We start from the raw sequence: 22,518 nt of genomic DNA, 5'->3' as shown, positions 1-22,518 counted from the left end.
GTTTTAGACCAAGTAGTGGGCCCGCTAGATCATATGGTAGCCAATTGTTTACCTTGTAAAGGCACCTCCATTCTGTTCCATTAATGGCTCTTACCAGGTTACGTCCCATTTAAAGTTGAGGGTATGCACTTCTCCATAACCCTTTCAGCATTTATTGTTTGTAGTTTTTCTACTAATTTTCATTCTGACTGCTGTGAGCTGATACCTCTTTGTGTTTGGATTTGCATGTGTCTCATAATGCCTTGAAATTTAGCATTCAGGCATGTCCTTTTTTTTCTTCAAACTGTGAGTACAGCTTACCTCCTCAAATGGTTTTCTTGAAATATGTGCCACATTTTGAAATATTTTGGCCATTACCTCCCTGAAGACATTTTGAGGGCAGGTTTCATTTACAGCCCTCCAGTACTTGTGCATATGAAGTGCCGTTCAGCACAGGTTGTAAAGCTGCTGTTGCAGGCAACGGCCATTTGGTGGCAGCATTTCTGCTTTCCCCATTCTGGTAACCAGGGAAACAGACCTTCCTGCCAGTGGTGTTCCTCTTTTATACACTAGAGGTGAATGTGCCTGGATAAACCCCCAAAGGCTGATGTTGTCATACACTAAACTGTAACCAAAACCCTACCCGTTCCCTAACCCTAACCCTAAACCTTACACTAAGCTGTGCCATAATAATAACACATAGACTAACACTAACATGTACCCTAACCCTAACCCTAAACCTTATACTTACCCAAGTCCTAATTGTAACACGTACACTAACAGTAACACTAACCCTAACAGGTACCCTAAACCGTTGTCGTACCCTAGACAGTGACCTAATCCGTACCCTTTCCCTAACGCTAAACCTAACCCTAAACCATCTCCTAACCCACAACCTAATCCTAACCCGTATACTAACGCTAACCCGCACCCTAACATGGATTCTAACCAAACCCGTTGTCATACACTAACTGGTACCATAAGCTGTATCCATTCCCTAATGCTAATCCTAACCATAACCTTAACCCTAAATCATACCCTAACCCGTACCCTGATCCTAACCCATACCTTGGCAGGGGAACTGTATATCACACTGTCACCATAGAAAAACCTACAGACACTGCAGTGACGGTGGCCAATAAGACCAGTTGGACTCCTCGCTACTTCAAAATTTCTTGTGACTCTGGGACTAATGGAATACAGAAGAAGACATCATCTAAGTCTAATACAGAATACCATGTCCTGGTGGATGGTAGAATGACCATCAGTGTGTAGGAATTAGGAACTACTGGATGTATATTTTCAGGTGCTTCACTGACCTGACGTCCTTTACCAAGTACCCAGTAGCCCACAGGGCTCTCATGGTCAGGCCCCTCCTAGGACATGGAGCTCACCTGGGCAGGTACCCAGCAGGCCACGGGGCTCTCATGGTCAGGCCCCTCCCAGGATATGGAGCTCACCTGTGCAGGTACCCAGCAAGACTGGGCACACAGACAGGAACTGTGCACATAGCCCCCATTGCAGAGCACCCCCAGCTCACCTGTCGCTCAGGGCTGACACAGAGCACCTCAGAGCACGACTTGAACTAACAAACAACAGCTCCAACAGGTCTGTGACACTGGGCGTCACTCTGTGCGGCCTCCCTCCACCTGGTCTTCCAGAGACTTCCACTGCAGCCGGGGCACCAGGCCTCTGTCTCCACCCACCACCCCTCCTCTCCCTGACTCCTGGGTTCCTCTCATTAGGAGAGGGTCTTCTTGAAGTTGTCTCCCACTCATGGGCCAGATAAAATGATTAGAAAACAAGCCAGAGCTGCAGCCCCTTGTTTATCCTGACTCTCAGGAGCCCACACCTGTTCCTTGGACCTGGTCGGTTCATCAAGGTCCATTTTCTGCTGCTGTGAGCCCCGGAGGGGCGAGGATTGGCTGACCTGGGCAGCCTGACACTGCCGGCCAGCCCTCTCCAGGTGTGCCTGGTTTGAGTTCAATATAAACACCGCTCCAGGCAGCAAGAGCCCCTTCAGTTGTGTCTGACGCCATATTCTCTGCCCCGTCAGCAGTGTCGGGGCTGGGCTGGTGGGAGGGAGTGAGGGGCCACGGTTTTTTGGGTAGCCCGGTGTGAGTGGGGCTCTGCTGGGCTTTCTGCAGGAGTTGCCAAGCTGCCAACTGCTAAAGAAGAGGATGTGTCACCCATATCTGCTGCTGAAATTTCTCCCCAGGCAGAGGTGAGTAAGGAAAAAAGCAGTGGGGGCCGGGACAGGAGGGGTATCTCAGGCAGGGAAATGGAAAGCTTCCAGAAGTGTGCCCGGGGCCAGGACCATCCTGGTTGGCCTATAGGCACCAAGTCGGCCTGGGTGCTGTCGCTTGTGTGGCTCCATGGCCCTTCCTCTAGGCTTTCAAGTCCTTGCACAGATTCAGGTGTTTTACCTGGGAACTGTGGGAACAGTTCAGCAGCAGCTGGCCTGGAGCTCAGCTCACGTTTACTCAGAGATGCCTCAGCACAGTCCCCCAGCTTTGCAATGAGGACGTTCCTTGTTGGGGGGGGCTGCTGGCTGCATGGGAGATGATTACTCACCTCTGACCAACTTCAGGATTCTTTACCTTTGGAGCAAGTGCCCTGATAGGATTTTCCTGTTTATAACTGGTGGGTTCTGCTCTTTTTTTTTTCTTTTTGGGTTCAATGTAGGTTTTATTCCTCTTTTTTGTATTTATAGATAGAAGCATGGAAATAATTCATTCATATAAATACATGTATGGGAATGGAAGAACTGTCTTTCTGTTTTACTTTTTGTACGTTTATTTATTTTTTTAACTTTTAATTTTATTATTATACAGCAGGTTCTTTCTGGTTATCGATTTTATACATATGGGTGTATATAAGTCAATCCCAAACTCCCAATTCATCCCAACACTACCCCCCCCATGCCTTTCCCCCTTTGGTGTCCATACGTTTGTTCTCTACATCTGTGTCTCTATTTCTACCCTGCAAACCAGTTCATCTGTTTCCATTTTTCTTGGTTCCACATATATGCATTAATATACAATATTTCTTTTTCTCTTTCTGTCTTGTTTCACTCTGTATGACAATCTCTAGGTCCATCGACGTTTGTACAAATGACCCAATTTCATTCCTTTTTATGGCTGAGTAACATTCCATTTTATATATGTACCACATCTTTATCCATTCATCTGTCTGTGTGCATTTAGGTTGCTCCCATTACCTGGCTATTGTAAATAGTGCTGCAGTGAACATTGTGGTGAATGTGTCTTTTTGATTTATGTTTTTCTCTGGGTATATGCCCAGTAGTGGGATTGCTGGATCATATGGTAATTCTATTTTTAGTTTTTTAAGGAACCTCCATATTGTTCTCCATAGTGACTGTATCAATTTACATTCCCACCGATAGTGGAAGAGGGTTCCTTTTCTCCACACCCTCCCCAGCATTTGTTGTTTGTAGATTTTCTGATGATGTCCATTCTAACAGGTGTGAGGTGATACCTCACTGTAGTTTTGATTTGCATTTCTCTAATAATTAGTGATGTTGAGAAACTTTCCATGTGCTTCTTGGCCATCTCTCTCTCTTCTTGGAATAAATGTCTATTTAGATCTTCTGCCATTTTTGTATTGGGTTGTTTTTTTTAAATATTGAGCTGCATGTGCTGTTTATATATTATTGGAGATTAATCCTTTGTCTGTTGATTCATTTGCAAATATATTCTCCCATTCTGAGGGTTGTCTTTTCGTCTTGTTTTTACTTTCCTTTGCTTTGCAAAAGCCTTTATGTTTCATTAGTTCCCATTTGTTTATTTTTCTTTTTTATTGCATTACTCTAGGAGGTGGATCAAAAAAGATCTTGTTGTGATTTATGTCAGAGTATTCTTCCTATTTTTTCCTCTAAGAGTTTTATACTGTCCGGTCTTACATTAAGGTCTCTAGTCCATTTTGAATTTATTTTTCTGTATGGTGTTAGGGAGTATTCTAATTTCATTCTTTTACATGTAGCTGCCCATTTTTCCCAGAACCACTGATTGAAGTGACTGTCTTTTCTCCATTGTATAGTCTTGCCTCCTGTGTCATAGATTATTGACCATTTGTATGTAGGTTTATCTCTGGGCTTTCTTTTTTTTTTTTCATTTTACAACTTTATTGGAGTATAATTGCTTTACAATGATGTGTTAGTTTCTGCTGTATAACAAAGTGAATCAGTTATACATATACCACCATATCCCCTCCCTCTTGCATCTCTCTCTCACTGTCTCTATCCCACCACTTTAGGTGTTCACAAAGCACTGAGCTGATCTCCCTGTGCTATGTGGCTTCTTCCCAGTAGCTATCGATGTTACATTTGGTAATGTATATATGTCCATGCCACTCTCTCACTTTGTCCCAGCTTACCCTTCCCCCTCCCCGTGTGCTCAAGTCCTTTCTGTACGTCTGTGTCCTTAATCCTGTCCCACCTCTAGGTTCTTCATGAACTTTTTTTTCCTTTAGACTCCATATATCTGTGTTAGCACACGCTATTTGTTTTTCTCTTTCTGACTTACTTTACTGTGTAGGACAGTCTCTACGTCCATCCATCTCACTACAAATAACTCAGTTTTGTTTCTTTTTATGGCTGAGTAATATTCCATTGTATATATGTGCCGGATCTTCTTTATCGATTCATCAGTCGATGGACACTTAGGTTGCTTCCATGTCCTGGCTATTGTAAATAGAGCTGCAATGAACATTGTTGAACATAACTCTTTTTGAATTATGGTTCTCTCAGGGTAAATGCCCAGGAGTTGGATTGCTGGGTCGTATGGTACTTCTATTTTTAGTTTTTTAAGGAACCTCCATACCATTCTCCCTAATGGCTATATCAATTTACATTCCCACCAACACTGAAAGAGTGTTCCCTTTTCTCCAATAAATGCCTCTCCTGCAATTATTTTTTGTAGATTTTTTGATGATTGCCATTCTGACTGCTGTGAGTGATACCTCACTGTAGTTTTGATTTACATTTCTGTAATGATTAGTGATGTTCAGCATCCTTTCATGTGTTTGTTGGTAACCTGTATATCGTCTTTGGAGAAATGTCTATTTAGGTCTTCTGCCCAGTCCTGGATTCGGTTGTTTGTTTTTGTGATATTGAGCTACATGAGCTGCTTGTAAATTTTGGAGATTAATCCTTTGTCATTTGCTTCATTTGAAAATATTTTCTCCCATTCTGAGGGTTGTCTTTTCGTCTTCTTTATGTGTTTCTTTGTTGTGCAAAAGCTTTTAAGTTTCATTAGGTCCCATTTGTTTATTTTTGTTTTTATTTCCATTTCTCTAGGAGGTGGGTCAAATAGGATCTTGCTGTGATTTATGTCATAGAGTGTTCTGCCTATGTTTTCTTCTAAGAGTTTAATAGCGTCTGGTCTTAACATTTAGATCTCTAATCTATTTGGAGTTTATTTTTGTGTATGATGTTATGGATGTTCTAATTTCATTCTTCTATGTGTAACTGTCCAGTTTTCCCAGCACCACTTACTGAAGAGACTGTCTTTTCTCTATTGTTTATCCTTGCCTCCTTTGTCATAGATGAGTTAGCCATAGGTATGTAGGTTTATCTCTGGGCTTTCTATCCTGTTCCATTGATCTATATTTCTGTTTTGGTGCCAGTACCATATAGTCTTGATTACTGTAGCTTTGTAGTATAGTCTGAAGTCAGGAAGTCTGATTCCTCCAGCTCTTTTAATTTCCCTCAAGACTGATTTGGCTATTTGGGGTGTTTTGTGTCTCCATACAAATTTTAAGGTTTTTTTGTTCTAGTTCTGTAGAAAATGCCACTGATAATTTGATAGGGATTGCATTGAATCTGTAGATTGCTTTGGGTAGTATAGTCATTTTCACAATATTGATGCTTCTAATCCAAGCATATGGTTAATACTCCCATCTGTTTATATAATCTTTGATTTCTTTCAACAGTGTCTTATAGTTTTCTGAGTATAGGACTTTGACCTCCTTAGGTAGGTTCATTCCTACATATTTTATTCCTTTTGTTGCAATGGTGTATGGGATTGTTTCCTTAATTTTTCTTTCTCATCTTTCATTGTTAGTGTAGAGGAATGCAAGAGATTTCTGTGCATTACCTTTGTACCCTGCAACTTTACCAAATTCATTGATTAGCTCTAGTAATTTTCTAGTGTCATCTTTAAGATTCACTATGTGTAGTATCGTGTCATTTGCAAACAGTGAAAATTTTACTTCTTTTCCAATTTGTATTCCTTTTATTTCTTTTTTTCTCTGATTGCTGTGTCTAGGCCTTCCAAAACTATGTTGAATAATACTGGTGAGAGTGGACATCCTTGTTTTGTTCCTGATCTTAGAGGAAATTCTTGTAGTTTTTCACCATTGAGAATGATGTTTGTTGTGGGTTTGTCATATATGGCCTTTATTATGTTGAGGTAGATTCCCTCTATGTTCACTCTCTGGAGAATTTTTAATCATAAATGGGTGTTGAATTTTGTCAAAATTTTTTCCTGCTTCTATTGAGATGATATTTTTATTCTACAATTTGTTAATATGGTGTATCACATTGATTGATTTGTGTATATTGAAGAACCCTTGCGTTCCTGGGATAGACCCCACCTGATCATGGTGTGTGATCCTTTTAATGTGTTGTTCAATTCTGTTTGCTAGTATTTGGTTGAGGATTTTTACATCTATATTCATCAGTGATATTGGTCTCTAATTTTCTTTTTCTGTAGTATCATTGTCTGGTTTTGGTATCAGTGTGATGGTGGCGTCATAGAATGAGTTTGGGAGTGTTCCTTTCCCTGCAAATTTCTGAAGAGTTTGAGAAGGTTGGGTGTTAGCTCTTGTCGAAATATTTGATAGAATTCTCTTCTGATGCCATCTGGTTCTGGACTTTTGTTTGTTGGAAGATTTGTAATCACCGTTTCAATTTCATTACTTGTGATTGGTCTATTCATATTTTCTATTTATTCCTCTTTCAGTCTTGGAAGGTTATACCTTTCTAAGAATTTGTCCATTTCTTCCAGGTTGTCCATTTGATTGGCATAGAGTTGCTTGTAGAAGTCTCTTAGGATGCTTTGTATTTCTGTGGTGTCTGTTACAACTTCTCCTTTTTCACTTCTAATTTTATTGATTTGAGTCCTCTCCCTCTTTTCCTTGAGTCTGGCTAACGATTTATCATTTTTGTTTATCTTCTCAAAGAACCAGCTTTTAGTTTTATTGATCTTTGCTATTGTTTTCTTTGTTTCTATTTCATTTATTTCTGCTCTGATCTTTATGATTTCTTTCCTTCTACTAACTTTAGGTTTCTTTCTTCTTTCTCTAATTCCTTTAGGTGTAAGTTTAGATTGTTTATTTGAGAGTTTTCTGGTTTCTTGAGGTAGGCTTGTGTTGCTATAAACTTCCCTCTTAGGACTGCTTTTGCTGCATCCCATAGGTTTTGGATCATCATGTTTTTGTTGTCATTTGTCTCTAGGTTGTTTTTGATTTCCTCTTTTCTTTCTTCAGTGATGTCTTGGTTATTTAGTGACGTATTGTTGAGCCTCCATGTGTTTCTGTTTTTTACATATTTTTTCCCTGTAATTGATTTCTAATCTCATAACCTTGTGGTCAGAACAGATGCTTGATATGATTTCAGTTTTATTAAATTTCCTGAGGCTTTATTTGTGACCCAAGATGTGATCTATCCTGGAGAATGTTCTGCGTGAAGTTGAGAAAAACGTGTAATCTGCTGTTTTTGGATGGAATGTCCTATAAATATCAATTAAATCTATTTGGTCTCTTGTGTCATTTAAAGTTTGTGTTTCCTTATTAATTTTCTGTCCGGATGATCTCCATTGGTGTAAGTAAAGTGTTAAAGTCCCCTGCTATTATTGTGTTACTGTCGATTTTGTCTTTTATAGCTGTTAGCAGTTGCCTTATGTATTGAGGTGCTCCTATGTTGGGTACATATATATTTATAATTGTTATGTCTTCTTCTTGGATTGATCCCTTGATCATTATGTAGTGTCCTTCCTTGTCTCTTGTAACACTCTTTAAAGTCTATTGTATCTGATATGAGTATTGCTACTCCAGCTTTCTTTTGATTTTCATTTGCATGGAATATCCTTTTCCATCCCCTCACTTTCAGTCTGTATGTTTCCCTAGGTGTGAAATGGGTCTCTTATAGACTGCATATACATGGATCTTGTTTTTGTATCCATTCAGCAAGACTGTGTCTTTTGTTTGGAGCATTTAATCCATTCACATTTAAGGTAAGTATTGATATGTATATTCCTATTACTATTTTCTTAATTGTTATGTGTTTGTTTTTGTAGATTCTTTTCTTCTGTTGTGTTTCCCACTTAGATAGGTTCCTTTAGCATTTGTTGTAGAGCTGGTTTGGTGGTGCTGAGTTCTCTTAGCTTTTGCTTGTCTGTAAAGCTTTTGATTTCTCCATTGAATCTGAATGAGATCTTGCTGGGTAGAGTTCTTTTGGTTGTAGGTTCTTCCCTTTCATCACTTTAAATATATCAGCCCACTCCCTTCTGGTTTGTAGAGTTTCTGCTGAGAAATCAGCTGTTAACCTTATGGGAGTTCCCTTGTATGTTGTCATTTTTCCCTTGTGCTTTCAATAATTTTTCTTTGTCTTTAATTTTTGTCAGTTTGATTATTATGTGTCTCGGCATTTTTCTCCTTGGGTTTATCCTGCCTGGGACTCTCTGTGCTTTCTGGACTTGGGTGGCTACTATTTCCTTTCCCGTGCTAGGGAAGTTTTCGACTATAATCTCTTCAAATATTTTCTCGGGTCCTTTCTCTCTCTCTTCACCTTCTGGGATCCCTATAATGCAAATTTTGTTGCGTTTAATGTTATCCCAGAGGTCTCTTAAGCTGTCTTCATTTCTTTGCATTCTTTTTTCTTTATTCTTTTCTGCAGCAGTGAATTCCACCTTTCTGTCTCCAGGCCAGTTATCGGTTCTTCTGCCTCAGTTATTCTACTATTGATTCCTTCTAGTGTATTTTTTTTTTTTTTTGCAGTACGCAGGCCTCTCACTTTTGTGGCCTCTCCCATTGTGGAGCACAGGCTCTGGATGTGCAGGCTCAGCGGCCATGGCTCATGGGCCCAGCCGCTCCTTGGCATGTGGGATCTTACCAGACCAGGGCACGAACCCATGTCCCCTGCATCGGCAGGTGGACTCTCAACCACTGCGCCACCAGGGAATCCCCCTTCTAGTGTATTTTTCATTTCAGTTATTGTATTGTTCATCTCTGTTTGTTGGTTCTTTAATTCTTCTAGGTCTCTGTTAATTATTTCTTGCATCTTCTCGATCTTTGCCTCCATTCTTTTTCCAAGGTCTTGGATCATCTTCACTATCATTATTATGAATTCTTTTTCTGGAAGGTTGCCTATCTCCACCTCATTTAGTTGTTTTTCTGGGGTTTTATCTTGTTCCTTCATCTGGTACAAATTCCTCTGCCTTTTCATTTTGTCTATCTTTCTGTGAATGTGGTTTTCCATCCACAGTCTGAAGAACTGTAGTTCTTCTTGCTGCTGCTGTCTGCTCTCTGCTGGATGAGTCTATCTTAGAGGCTTGTGCAGCATTCCTGATGTGAGGGACTGGTGGTGGGTAGAGCTGGGTGTTGCTCTGGTGGGCAGAGCTCAATAAAACTTTAATCCGCTTGTCTGCTGATGCATGGGGCAGAGTTCCCTCTCTGTTTGTTGTTTGGCCTGAGGCGACCCAGAACTGTGGCCCACCTGGCTCTTTGGTGGGGGTACCTGCGGACTCTAGGAGGGCTCATGCTAAGGAGGACTTCCCAGAACTTCTGCTGCCAGTGTCCTTGTCCGCACGGTGAGACCCAGTCACCCCCCACCTCTGCAGGAGACCCTCTAAAACTAGCAGGTAGGTCTGCTCAGTCTCCTATGGGGTCACTGCTCCTTCCCTTGGGTCCTGATGTGCACACTACTGTGTGTGTCCTCCAAGAGTGGAGTCTCTGTTGTGACTCTATGTCTCTGAGTGGGGTTGAGACTCTGAGACTGAGTGGAGTCTCACAGACTCTGTGTCCTGTGAAACTTCGATGCTTTGTGGTTCTAGAAATCCTATAGGAGATGGTCCACAGCAGGTGAAGCTAATGCTGTCAGTGGAGGTGGTGAAGCCAAAGATCTGCAGTTCAGACTAAAGGTGCCAATGTACATTCAGGACAAAACAATCTCATGTGAATGTAGTTCAGGCAGGTTTAACATAAATAGAGTCAGGTTAGTGCCTAACATCTTCTATCTTGTGCCTCCCCTCAGGGACCCCCTCCTCAGTTCCTGAGGCTCGTGTAACTCATGTACAGTGGAAGGGAGACTGGGCTCTGTCCAGTCTGAGCCCTGAGTTACCCTGTGTGTATCTTAGGATACTTTGTATTTCTGTGGTGTCTGTTGTAACATCATCGCTTTCAATTCTGATTTATTTGGGCCCTGTCTTTTTTTAAAAAAAAACATACTACTATTGTCTTTTATTCTTTACAGAAGCTAAAAAAATGTTTGATCTATTACCCTTACTCTATGTATAGGTTTTTCAGTGAGATTTTTACTTTTGTTTGTTTTCTTGTTACTATCAATAATTAGTGAGACTTCTTTTAAGCTTAAGTAAATTCCTTCAACATTGCATATAAGGCTGGTTTATTAGTGATGAACTCTTTTAGCTTTTGCTAGTCTGGGAAACTCTTGGTCTCTCCTTCAATTCTTTCTTTCCTCCATAAATTTATTTATTTATTTTTGTCTGTATTAGGTCTTCATTGCAGTGCTTGGGCTTTTCTCTAGTTGTGGCAAGTGGAGGCTACTCTTCGTTGTGGTGCATGGGCCGTTGTGGTGCATGGGCTTCTCATTGCAGTGGCTCTTCTTGTTGTGCAACATGGGCTCTAGGTGCTCAGGCTTCAGTAGTTGTGGCTAGCAGGCTCAGTAGTTGTGTCTCATGGGCTCTAGAGCACAGGCTCAGTAGTTGTGGCACACAGGCTTAGTTGCTCTGTGGCATGTGGGATCTTCCTGGATCAGGGCCCGAACCCATGTCCCCTGCATTGGCAGGCAGATTCTCAACCACTGTGACATCAGGGAAGCCCTGTCCTGCAATTCTGAATAATAATTTTGCTGGTAGAGTATTCCTGTTGTAGACTTTTTCTTTTTAGCCCATTGATTATATCCTATCATTCCTTCCTAGTTTGAAAATTGTGCTGAGAAGTCATCTGACAGTCTTATGGGAATACCTTGAACATAACTAGACCCTTTTATTTCACTGCCTCTGTGATCACTCTTTAAATTTTTAAAGTTTTGGAGCTTTAAAATATGTCTTGGTTGGACCTGTTTGTCTTCATCTTGTTTGGGACTCTGTTTTTCCTGGACCTGGATGTGTGTTTCCTTCCCCAGGTTAGGAAAGTTATCAGTTACTCTATCCTCCAATAAGTTATCTGCCCGTTTCTCTCTTCTCCTCGTTCTGGGGCCCCTGTAATGCTCATGTTAATATTCTTGATGTTGTCTCAGAGGTCCCTTTACGTATACCCTTAATTGCTTTTACTTTGTGCTATTCAGTTTAGGTGATTTTCACTACTCTGTTTTCCATTTCACTGATCTGTTCTTCTGTATCATACAGTATAATGTGGCTTCTCTCATGTACATGTGTGTGTGTTTTAATCTCTTTTATTGTATTGTTCACTGTTTTGTTCTTTTTGACATGTTATTACTCTGTTGAAATTCTCACTATGTCTATCTATTCTTCTCCTGACTTGGCTGAGCGTCTTTATAATCATTACTGTGAACAGTTTTATCGGGTAGAATGCTTATCCCTGTTTTATTCAGTTCTTTTTCTGATGTCATGTCTTGTTACTTCATTTGTAACATATTCCTCTATTTCCTTATGTTTCCTAATTCTCTGTACATCTTTATTCATTAGGTTCAGGTTGTTATATTCCTGGGTCGCAGAGAAGTGGCCTTATATAGGAGATGACTGATAGGGTCCAGCAGCACATTGTCCTCTGGCCAGCAGAGCCACACGCTCCAGGGGTGTCCCCTGTGTGGGTTGCACACACCTTTCTCTTACGGCGGGGCCAACTGCTGTAGACAAGCTGGTAGGTGGTATTGGACCCTGGCCTAAATGGCTGTGAGCCCCTGCAGTATGTGATTGATTGCCATGGGTGTGCTGATATCCAAGGCAGCCCTCCATTATGGGTGGCTGTGTGGTGCTCCAGGTGCACAGGTGGACAGCGTAGGCCCCCAGTGTGTCTGGTTGTGAGGCCTTCTGGTGCGGGAGTGCTATGGGCATGGTGGTAAATGGGGCAGGCCCCTGGTTCTAATCAGTTCCAGGGAAGATTCTAAAATGTTGCTTGCCCATGTCTCAGTTCCTAGTGGGAGTCCCAGTTGCCTCTTGCCTTTCCAAGGAGCTCTCCGAGATTAGCAAGTGGGTCTGGCACACGTGTCTTTCACTCTATTGGCTCTGCACAGGGACTGAGAACATGTGAGATTTGTGTGTGCCCTATGAGAGCAGTCTCAGTTTCCTTTCGTCTCCAGATTTCCTGAAAATAAGCCCTGCAAGTTTTCAAAGCCAGACCTGCTGTGTTCTTTTCTTCCAGTGCAGGAACCCTGGGCTGAGCAGCCTAATGCCAGGCTCATACCCTTCCCTCCATGTGGAGGACCTATGCAATTGTGATATCTTCCAGCTGTGGGTCACTGTGCTATATGTGTGGGTTCCAATTAGACTGTGTTTCCAGTCCTCCTACCTGCCTTGTGGTTTCCCCTTCCTTATATCTTTAGTTGTGGAAAACATTCCCTGTTGGTCTTCAGAGATAATTTCCGTGTAAGTTGTTGTAATTTGGGTGTGCCTTTGGCAGCAGGGGAGCTCAGTATCTTCCTACGCTGTCATCTTGATCCCCTCTCAAGAATTCTTTGAAAATATATGCATCTATTACTGTAAACATAACTCTTTGAATTGCAGTCTTGTTCCTGTATTCCATAAATTTAGGTACTTTGTGTTTCCAATTTTGTTTGCTTTAAGATTTCTTTTAAATTTCCGTTTTGATTTATTCCTGTATGCATTGGCTATTCAGGAGCTTATTGTCCAATTTCCAAGTGTTCTTGAATTTTCAATTATTCTTTTTAATATTGAATTTCAGTTTCATACCATTGTGGTTGGAAATGATCCTTGATATGATTTCAATATTCTTGGATTTTTGAAGACTTGTTTTGTGGCTTAACATAGGATCTACCCTAGGCAATGTTCTATGTGTACTTAAGAACAATGGAAAGTTTGCTGCTGTTGAGTGGAATATACTGTAGATGTATGTTAGGTTCATTTGATATCAAGTGTGTGTTCAGGTTCAGTGTTTCCTGATTGATATTATGTCCGGATGATCTATACAGTGTTGAAAGTTGGGTATCGATGTTTCTTACCATTATTTTATTTCTGCACATTTTCCCCTTCACGTGGGTTAATATATTCTTTATATGTTGAGAGGCTCCAAAGCTGGATACATACATATTTATAATTGTCATGATTTCTTGATGAATTAATCCATTTATCATTATATGATAACCTTCTTTCCTTTGAGAGGTTTGACTTCAAGTCTTTTTTATCTCATAATAGACTAGTCAGTCAAGTATCATTTTCATGGAGTATTTTGTTCCCAGTCTTTCAATTTTATGCTATATATGGATTAGAAGTTAACATGAATATCTTGTACACAGTATAATTGAACTTTCTTTAATCCATTCAGCCACCCTATGGATTATTTAAATTGAAGTATAGTTGATTTACAATATTACATTAGTCTCAGGGGTACAACATATGGATTGAATATTTTTATAGATCGTGTTCCACTAAAGTGATTACACAATAATATCTATATTTCCCTGTGTTGTACTATATATCCTTGTTTGTTTATTTCATACATAGGGGTACTGGATTTAGAGAAACAAACTACTGTTTTTCCCTCCTCCTTTAAGTCGCCCCACCAGTAACCACTAATTTGTTCTCTGTGAGTCTATTTCTGTTTTGTTATATACATACATTTCTTGCATTTTTAGATTCTACAGAGAAGTGAGAACATAGTGTATTTGCCCTTCTCTAACTTAAGTAGGTATAAATATTCTAGGCCTATCCATGTTGTTGCAAATGGCAGAATTTGATCCTTTTTAATGGCTGAGTAATAGTCTATTGTGTATACATACCACATCTTCTTTATCCACTCATCTGTTGATGGACATTTAGTTTGCTTCCATATGTTGGCAATTGTAAATAATGCTGCTATGAATATTGGGTTGCATGTATCTTGTCAAATTGGTGTCTTCATTTTCTTTGGACATATACCAAGCAGTGGAATTGCTGGCTAATCTGATCGTTCTACTTTTAGCTTTTATCAGGACCTCCATATTCTTTTCATAGTGGGTGTACCAACTTACAATCCCACCACCAGTGTACTAGGATTGCCTTCTCCATGTCATGAACAACATTTCATATTTGTATACTTTGGAATAATAGCCACGTTGAGAGGTGTGACCTGATGTCTCATTATGGGTTTTCTTGTGGATCATTCATTAAATTTAATTTACAAAAGAAGATGATAGGCTGGATGTGATCTCCAGGTTTAGTTTGCTAATGCCTGGTATAGGTTAATTTGGGGAGAATTAATACCTTTACAATGTTATTTATTGCTTACATTTTTCAGGTTGACATTTAGTGATTGGAAACATTTAAAATTTTTTCTCCCTGAAGGATATATGAAGTCTGTTGGTTTGTTTCTGTTTTATAAATTTGTTCAGGTCTATCATTTTTTAGACTCCACTATAAGTGATATCATATGATATTTGTCTTTTTCTATCTGACTTACTTCACTTAGAATGAAATAATGTCATTTGCAGCAACAGGAATGGACCTAGAGGTGATCATGTTTTTTCATTTCTGAGTAATATTTATTTGATTGTGTACATGTACAACTTCTTCATTATCCATTCATCTGTTGATGGACATTTTGGTTGCCTCCATGTCTTGGCTCTTGTAAACAGTGCTGCAGTGTGTGTTTGGGTTTGGGTGCATTTGCCATTTTCATTTCTGGCTTTCTGCAGATGTACACCCAGAAATAAGACTGCTGGATGATATGGTAGCTCTATTTTTACTTTTAAGAGGCATCTCCATACTGTACTTTATAGTGGCTGTTACCAGCTTACATCACACCAACAGCATAGGAGGGTTCCCTTTTCTCCATGTCCTCTCCAGCATTTATGGTTTGTAAACGTTTTGATGATGGTCATTCTGACTGCGTGAGGTGATACCTTGTTGTAGTTTTGCTTTGCATGTGTCTGTCCAATAATTCGAGATTTTGAGCATCTTTGCATGTGTTTTTTTTAAACACTGTGAGGAAAAGTTACAGTTGACATTGGATTTTTGGAGTCTGACTATTTTGAATTTTTGCTCGATAACTACCACAGGACATTTGTTAAGGGCGGGTGTCATTTACACCCTGGCAGTCCTTGTGAATATGAAGTGCCCATAAGCACATGTTTTAAAGTTGCTGTTGTGGAAATGGGCACAGATGTTAGGATTTCCTTCATGCCCCTCTCTGGTTACTTGGGTAACCAGACCCACTGTGGAAGACGGGCTCTTGGATTGTAAATTAGTGTGGGCTGTGGCAGAAAAAACACCCCAAATCTTCTGTTTTGTTACTTCTTGTTTTTGTTTTAATTTAATTTTTCTTTTTTATTGGAGTAAAGTTGATTTAAAATATTCTGTTTGTGGTAGGCGTACAGAATCTTGTTCAGTTATGTATATTCATATGTCTATTCATCTTCAGATCCTTTTCCCATATAGGTTATTAGAGAGTGTTGAGTAGACTTCCCTTTGTTATGCAGTAGGTCCTTGTTGATAATCTATTTTATATGTATTAGTGTGTAAATATTTCCCCCAGCCTCCTGATTGATTTATTCCTTCCACCCACCTTTCTCATTGGGTAAGCATAAGTTTGTTTTCTAAGTCTGTGAGTCTGTTTCTCTCTCTTTTATTTTATTTTTTTGACTGTACTGCAAGGCACGTGTGATATTAGTTCTCCCAACACCAGGGATCGAACCCATGCCCCCTGAATTGGAAGCTCAGATTCTTAACCATTGGACCACCTGGAAAGTCCCTGTTTCTCTCTTGTAAATTAGTTCATTGGTATCAATTTTTAAATTTCAGCTATAAGTAGTATCATATGATATTTGACTTTCTCTTTCTGACTTACTTCACTTAGTATGATTATCTCTAATTCTATCTATGATGCTGCAAATGGCATTCCTTCATTCTTTTCATTTCTGAGTAATATTTCACTGTGAACATGTACCGCTTCTTTATCCGTCCATCGGCTGATGGATATTTTGGTTGCTTCCATGTCTTAGACGTTGTAAATTGTGCTGCGGTACACATATGGGTGCATGTGTGTTTTCCAATTCTGGTTTTCTCCTGTTATACGCCTGGGAGTGGGACAGCTGGATCATATGGTACCTCTAAATTTACCTTGTAAAGGCACCTCCATACTCTTATTTATAGTGGCTGTTACCATGTTAGATCCCAACAGCAGCATAGGAGGGTTGCCTTTTTTCTACAACCTCTCAAGCATTTACTGTTTGTAGATGTTTCAATGGTGGCTATTCTTACTCATGTGAAGTGACCCCTCATTGTAGTTTTGATTTCCATGACGCTAATAATATAGGAATTAGAACATCTTTTCAAGTGCTTTTCTTTTAAACAGTGTAAAATTTACCTATTGAAATAGGATCTTGAAAGTCTGTTCCTTTGGAATTTATTTTGCTTACCTACCCGTGGACATTTCCTGATTGTGGGTGTCATGTAGAGCCCAACAGTTCTTCTGAATATTAAGTACCCATAAGCATTGTTTTTAAAGTTGCAGGAAAGGGCAACATGGCAGTGGAATTTATTCATACTCACCTTGATTGTTAAGTAAAACATTGGTTTAGTGGAATTCCTCTTCCTAGATTGTAAATTGGAGTGTAAAGTGCCAGGACAAATACACAAAATCTTGTGTCACATTACTTCTTGTTTAATTTAATTTTTATTTCTTATCAGAGTAAATTTGATTACAATGTTGTGTTTGTTCTAGGTGTAAAGAAGCTGGTTCATTCATATGTATACATACATCTAATCAGGTTTAGAATCTTTCACATGTTGGTCATTAGAGAGAGTTGAGTAGACCTCCCTTGGCATCCAGTAGGTCCTTCTTGATTATATATTTTATATGAATTATTAAATGCATGTTAACCCCAACATCCTAATTTTTCCATTCCTTTCACCTTTTTCAAAGTCTGCGTGGGTCTTTCGCAGTGGAAATATATTCATGGGTATCAATTTTTAGATAACCCTAGTAAATGATGTCATCGGATATTTGTCTTTCTTTTTGTGACTTACTTTACGTAGTATGATTACCCCTAGGTTCATCAGTGGTGATGGAAAAGACATTGTTTCATCATTTCCATGGATAATATTCGATTGTGTACATGTACCACTTCTTTGCCCATTCATTTGTTTTTGAACATTTTGCTTGCATCCATGTCTGGCTATTGTAAGTACCGCTGAAGAGCATTTTTGGGTACCTGGGTATTTCTGAATTCTGGTGTTCTCGGGTTACAGGCCCATTAGTGTTTTGGCAGGATCACATAGTAGCTCAATTTTTACCTTTTAAAGGCACCGTCATTCTGTTCTGATTAGTGGCTGTTACCAGTTTACATCTCAGCAACAGCATATGAGTGTATCCATTCTCGGAAACCCATTCAGCATTTATTGTTTGCAGACATTTTTCTCTGATGGCCATTCAGACTATTGTGAGCTGATACCTTTTGGTAGTTTAAATTTGCATGTCCCTAGTAATTTTTGATGTTGAACATTTTTTCATGTCCTTAAAAAAAAACACTGTGAGGAAATTTACCTCTCGAAATTGTCTTCTCCGGATTTTCTACTGTTTTGCATATTAATGTCCATTCCTGACCGCAAGATATTTTTTGAGGGCAGGTGTCATTTAAAGCCCTGCAGTCCTTGTGAATATTAAGTGACCAATAGCACTGGGATTAAAGCTGCTGTTGCGGGAATTGACCACAAGGCGGCAGATTTCTACATTCCCAACTTTGGTTACAAGGACAGGAGAGCCTTCCTTGAAGTTGTGGTCCTAGGTTGCAAGTTGTAGTGGAATGTCCCAGGACAAACTCCCAAAAGCTTTTCTCTCCTACTTACGTTTGTTTTCTAAATTTATTTTATGTTTCTTATTGGAGTAAATTTTTTTTAAACTAGATTCTTCCTCGATCTACAATTTCCCCTCTCTCCTTTGCCTTTAATATTTATTTATTTATTTTTGCCTGTGTTGCATCTTCGTTTCTGTGCGAGGGCTTTCTCTAGTTGCGGCAAGCGGGGACCACTCTTCATCGAGGTGCGTGGGCCTCTCACTATTGTGGCCTCTCTTGTTGTGGAGCACAGGCTGCAGATGCACAAGCTCAGTAGTTGTGGCTCATGGGCATGTGGGATCCTCCCAGACCAGGGCTCGAATCCATGTCCCCTGCATTGGCAGGCAGATTCTCAACCACTGCGCCACTAGGGAAGCCCCTGTTGGAGTAAATTTTATTAGAGTGTTGTGATTCTCTGGATGTACCAATTAGGATCAATTTTTCATACATATATCTGTTCATCATTGGATCCTGTTACCATGTAGGTTATTATAGAGTGTTGAGTAGAGCTCCCTTGGTATTTGGTAGGTGTTTGGTGATTATATAATTTATATATATTAATGATTATATAATTTGTATATTTTATATATTATAAGTTTATATGCTTATAACATATATTAGTGTATGTATGTTAACCCCATAATCCTAATTTACTCATCCTCTCACCTTTCATTTTGGTTAACCATTAGTTTGTTTTATACGTCTCTGAGTGTCTTTTCCTTTGGAAATATGTTCATTGGTAGGAATCTTAAGATAACATCTATAAATTACATCATAGGATACATATCATACACTTTTGACTTCACATAATATGATTATTTCTAGACCCACCTGCAGTCATGAAAACGACATTGTTCATTTTTTTGAAGGCTAATCTTCCATTAGGTACATGTACCACTTCTTCTTTGTCCATTCATCTGTTAACTGACATTTTTGCTGCTTCCATGTCCTGGCTATTTTCAGTATTACTTCAGTACAGGTTTGTCAGCGTGTGTCTTCTCGATTCGGCGCTTCGGTGATAGGCCCAGTGGTGGGCGTGTTGGATCGAATGACATCTCAATTTTTACTTTTAAACGCAGCTCCTTTCTGTTCTCATTACCGTATCTTACCACTTTACATCTCACAAGCAGCTAGAGGATACACAGTTCTCTAAAACACCTTCAGCGTTTATTGTTTGTAGAATTTTGGCTGATGGTAGTTGACTTGCGTGAGTTGAAACCTTTTTGTAGGCTAGATTTGCATGAGTCTAATAATTCCTGATGTTGAGCTTTTATCCATTTTCTTTTTTTATTTGAAAAATAGGGAGTAAAACTTACCTCTTCATACTATCTCCTTGAAAAATTTGCCAGGTTTGAATTTTTTTGGCCATTCCATACCTCAGCACAAGTTTTGACGGCAGGTGTGCTTTACAGCCCAGAGTGAGACCTTGTGAATGTTAAGTGATGGTTACCTGTGGTTTTAAAGCCGCTCTTGCGGGAAATGGCACAAGGCGACAGCATTCCTACGTTTCCAATTCTGGGTTTTTGGGCAAGAGATCTTTCCTGGAAATCATGTTTGTAGGCTGCAATTTAGAGTGGAATGTGTCAGGGCAAACGCCCAAGGGCTTATATCTCCATAATTCTTGTTTGCTTTTTTTAAATTTAATTTTTATTAATTAAAAGAGCAAATTTGAGAAAATTGTTGTGTGTGTTCTAGCTGAACAGAATCTGCTTCATTATATCTATGTATAGATCTATTCATCTTTGGATCCTTTCCCATGTAGGTTATTACAGAGTGTTGAGAAGACCTCTCTTGGTATTCCATAGGTATTTTGTGATTATATATTTCATATATATTAGTACATGTCTGTTAACCCCCGTATCCTAATTCATACATTCCTTACACCTTTCCATTTGGTTAAACATAATTTGGTTTTCTAAATCTATGAGTGTCCTTCTCTTGGAAATTATTTCATGGGTATCAATTTTTAGGTAACACCTATAAGTGATGTAATAGGATATCTGTCTTTCGGTTTCTTTCTTACTTCAGGTAGGGTGAATATCTCTAGATCCTTCTATGGTGGTGCCAAGGGCACTGTTCCATGCTTTTCCATGGCTAATATTCCATTGTGTACATGGACCACTTCTTCTTGGTGCATTTTTCTGTTGATGGACATTTTGGTTTCTTCCAGCTCTTGGCTATGGTACATGTTGCTGCAGTGAAGGATTGCCAGCCTGTGTCTTTTTGATTCAGGTCTACTCAGCGGATAGGCCCATCAGTGGGCCTACGAGATCACATAGTAGCTCAAGTTTTACCTTTAAACACACCTCCATTTTGTTCTCTGTACTGGCTGTTACCAGGTTACATCCCATCAGCAGCTAGAGGGTACACAGTTCTCTAAAACCCCTTCAGCATTTATACTATGTAGACTTTTTTGCTGATGATCCTTCTGACGGCTGTGAGGTGAATGTGTTTCTAGACTGGATTTGCATGGCTTTATGAATTCCTGACGTTGAGCGTTTTTCCATGCCTTTTTCTATAACAAAAAAGAGACAGAATATAAAATGTGCATAAAATATGCCTCTTGAAATTGTCGTTTTGAAATATGGATGTCTTTTGAGATTTTTGCTCGATTTACGACCAAAGGATTGTTTTGAGGACAGGTGTCATTTACAGGCCTGCAATTATTTTGACTATCAAGTAACCATTACAGCTGCAGTTAGAGCTGCTGTTGTGTGAAACGGCCACAAGGCGGCAGTAGTTATCATTAACCAAATCTGGTTACTAGGGAAACAGAGCCTCAATGGAAGTCCTGTTCTAGGTTGCAAATTAGAATGGAATGGGCCAAGAAAAAGCCCCTGAAGTTTATATCTCACTAAATATTGTTCTTTTTTAAAATTTAATTTTCATTGTTTATCACAGCAAGTGTGATTACAATGTTTTGCTTCTTTTAGGTGTGCAAGATGTGGTTGTTTTCCACATATACCTATCTCTATTCTTCTTTGGATCCTTTTCCCATTTTAGGTTATGACACAATGTTGAGTAGTCTTCTCTTGGTATTCCGTAGGTCTTTGGTGATTATATACTTCACCTGTGTTTGTATATCTCTGTTAACTCTGACATCCTAATGTATCCAATCCTTACACCTTTCCATTGGTGAACCATAAGTTTGTTTAATGAATCTGTGATTGCCTTTCTCTGTGGAAATATCTTCACTGGTATCAATTTTTAGGTAACACCTATAAGTGATATCATAGGATACGTGTCTTTCGCTTTCTGACTTACTACAAGTTGCGTGATTACTTCTAGACTCATCTGTGGTGATGCAAATGGCATTGTGTCATTGTTTTCCTTGGCTAATAGTCCATCTGTACGTGGACCAGTTTTTCTTTATCCACTCACCTGTTGATGGACTTTTTGGTTGCTTCCATGTCTTGGTTATTGTAACACTGCTGAAATGCACATTTGCCTGCTTGTGTCTTTCAACTATGTCTTCTTCGGTTATAGGTCCAGGAGAGGGCCTGTTGGATCATATGGTAGCAAAATGTTTACCTTGTAAAGGCGTCTCCATTCTGTTCTCATTAGTGGCTCTTACCAGGTTATGTTCCACTTAAATTTGAGGGTATGCCCTTGTCCACAACCCTTTCAGCATTTATTGTTTGTAGTTTTTCTGCTGATGTTTATTCTGACAGGTGTGAGCTGACACCTCTTTGAGGTTGGATTTGCATGCTTCTCATAATCCCTTGAAATTGAACTTTCAGGCATGTCCTCTTTTTTTTCAAGCTGTGAGTAGAGCTTACCTCTTCAAATGGTTTTCTTGAAGTATGTGTCACATTTTGAAATATTTTGGCCATTACCTCCCTGAAGACATTCTGAGGGCAGGTTTCATTTATAGCCCTCCAGTACTTGTGCATATGAAGTGACCATTAGCACAGGTTTTAAAGCTGCTGTTGCAGGTATCGGCCATTGGGCAGCAGCATTTCTCCTTTCCCCATTCTGGGAATTACTGAAAGAGTCCTTCTTGCCAGTGGTGTTCCTCAGTTGTATATTAGAGAGGAATGTGCCCCGACAAACCCCCAAAAGCTGATGTCTCCTTACTTCCATTTGGTTTCTAAATTGAAATTATATATATTTTTTATTGGAGTAATATTCCATTGTGTACATGGACCACTTCTTCTTTGTGCCTTCCTCTGTTGACAGACATTTTTGTTGCTTCCAAGTTTTGGCTGTGGTAAATATTGCTGGAGTGCAGGATTGCCACCCTGTGTCTTTTGGATTCTCATCCTCTCAGGTGATAGGCCCAGCAGTGGGTATGCTTGATTGAATGGTAGCTCAATATTTACCTTATC

The sequence above is a fragment of the Pseudorca crassidens genome, chromosome 4 (assembly GCF_039906515.1).
Source record: "Pseudorca crassidens isolate mPseCra1 chromosome 4, mPseCra1.hap1, whole genome shotgun sequence".
NCBI lineage: Eukaryota > Metazoa > Chordata > Mammalia > Artiodactyla > Delphinidae > Pseudorca > Pseudorca crassidens.
The sequence above is the reverse complement of the archived record's forward strand: the minus strand, read 5'-3'. Positions refer to the sequence as shown.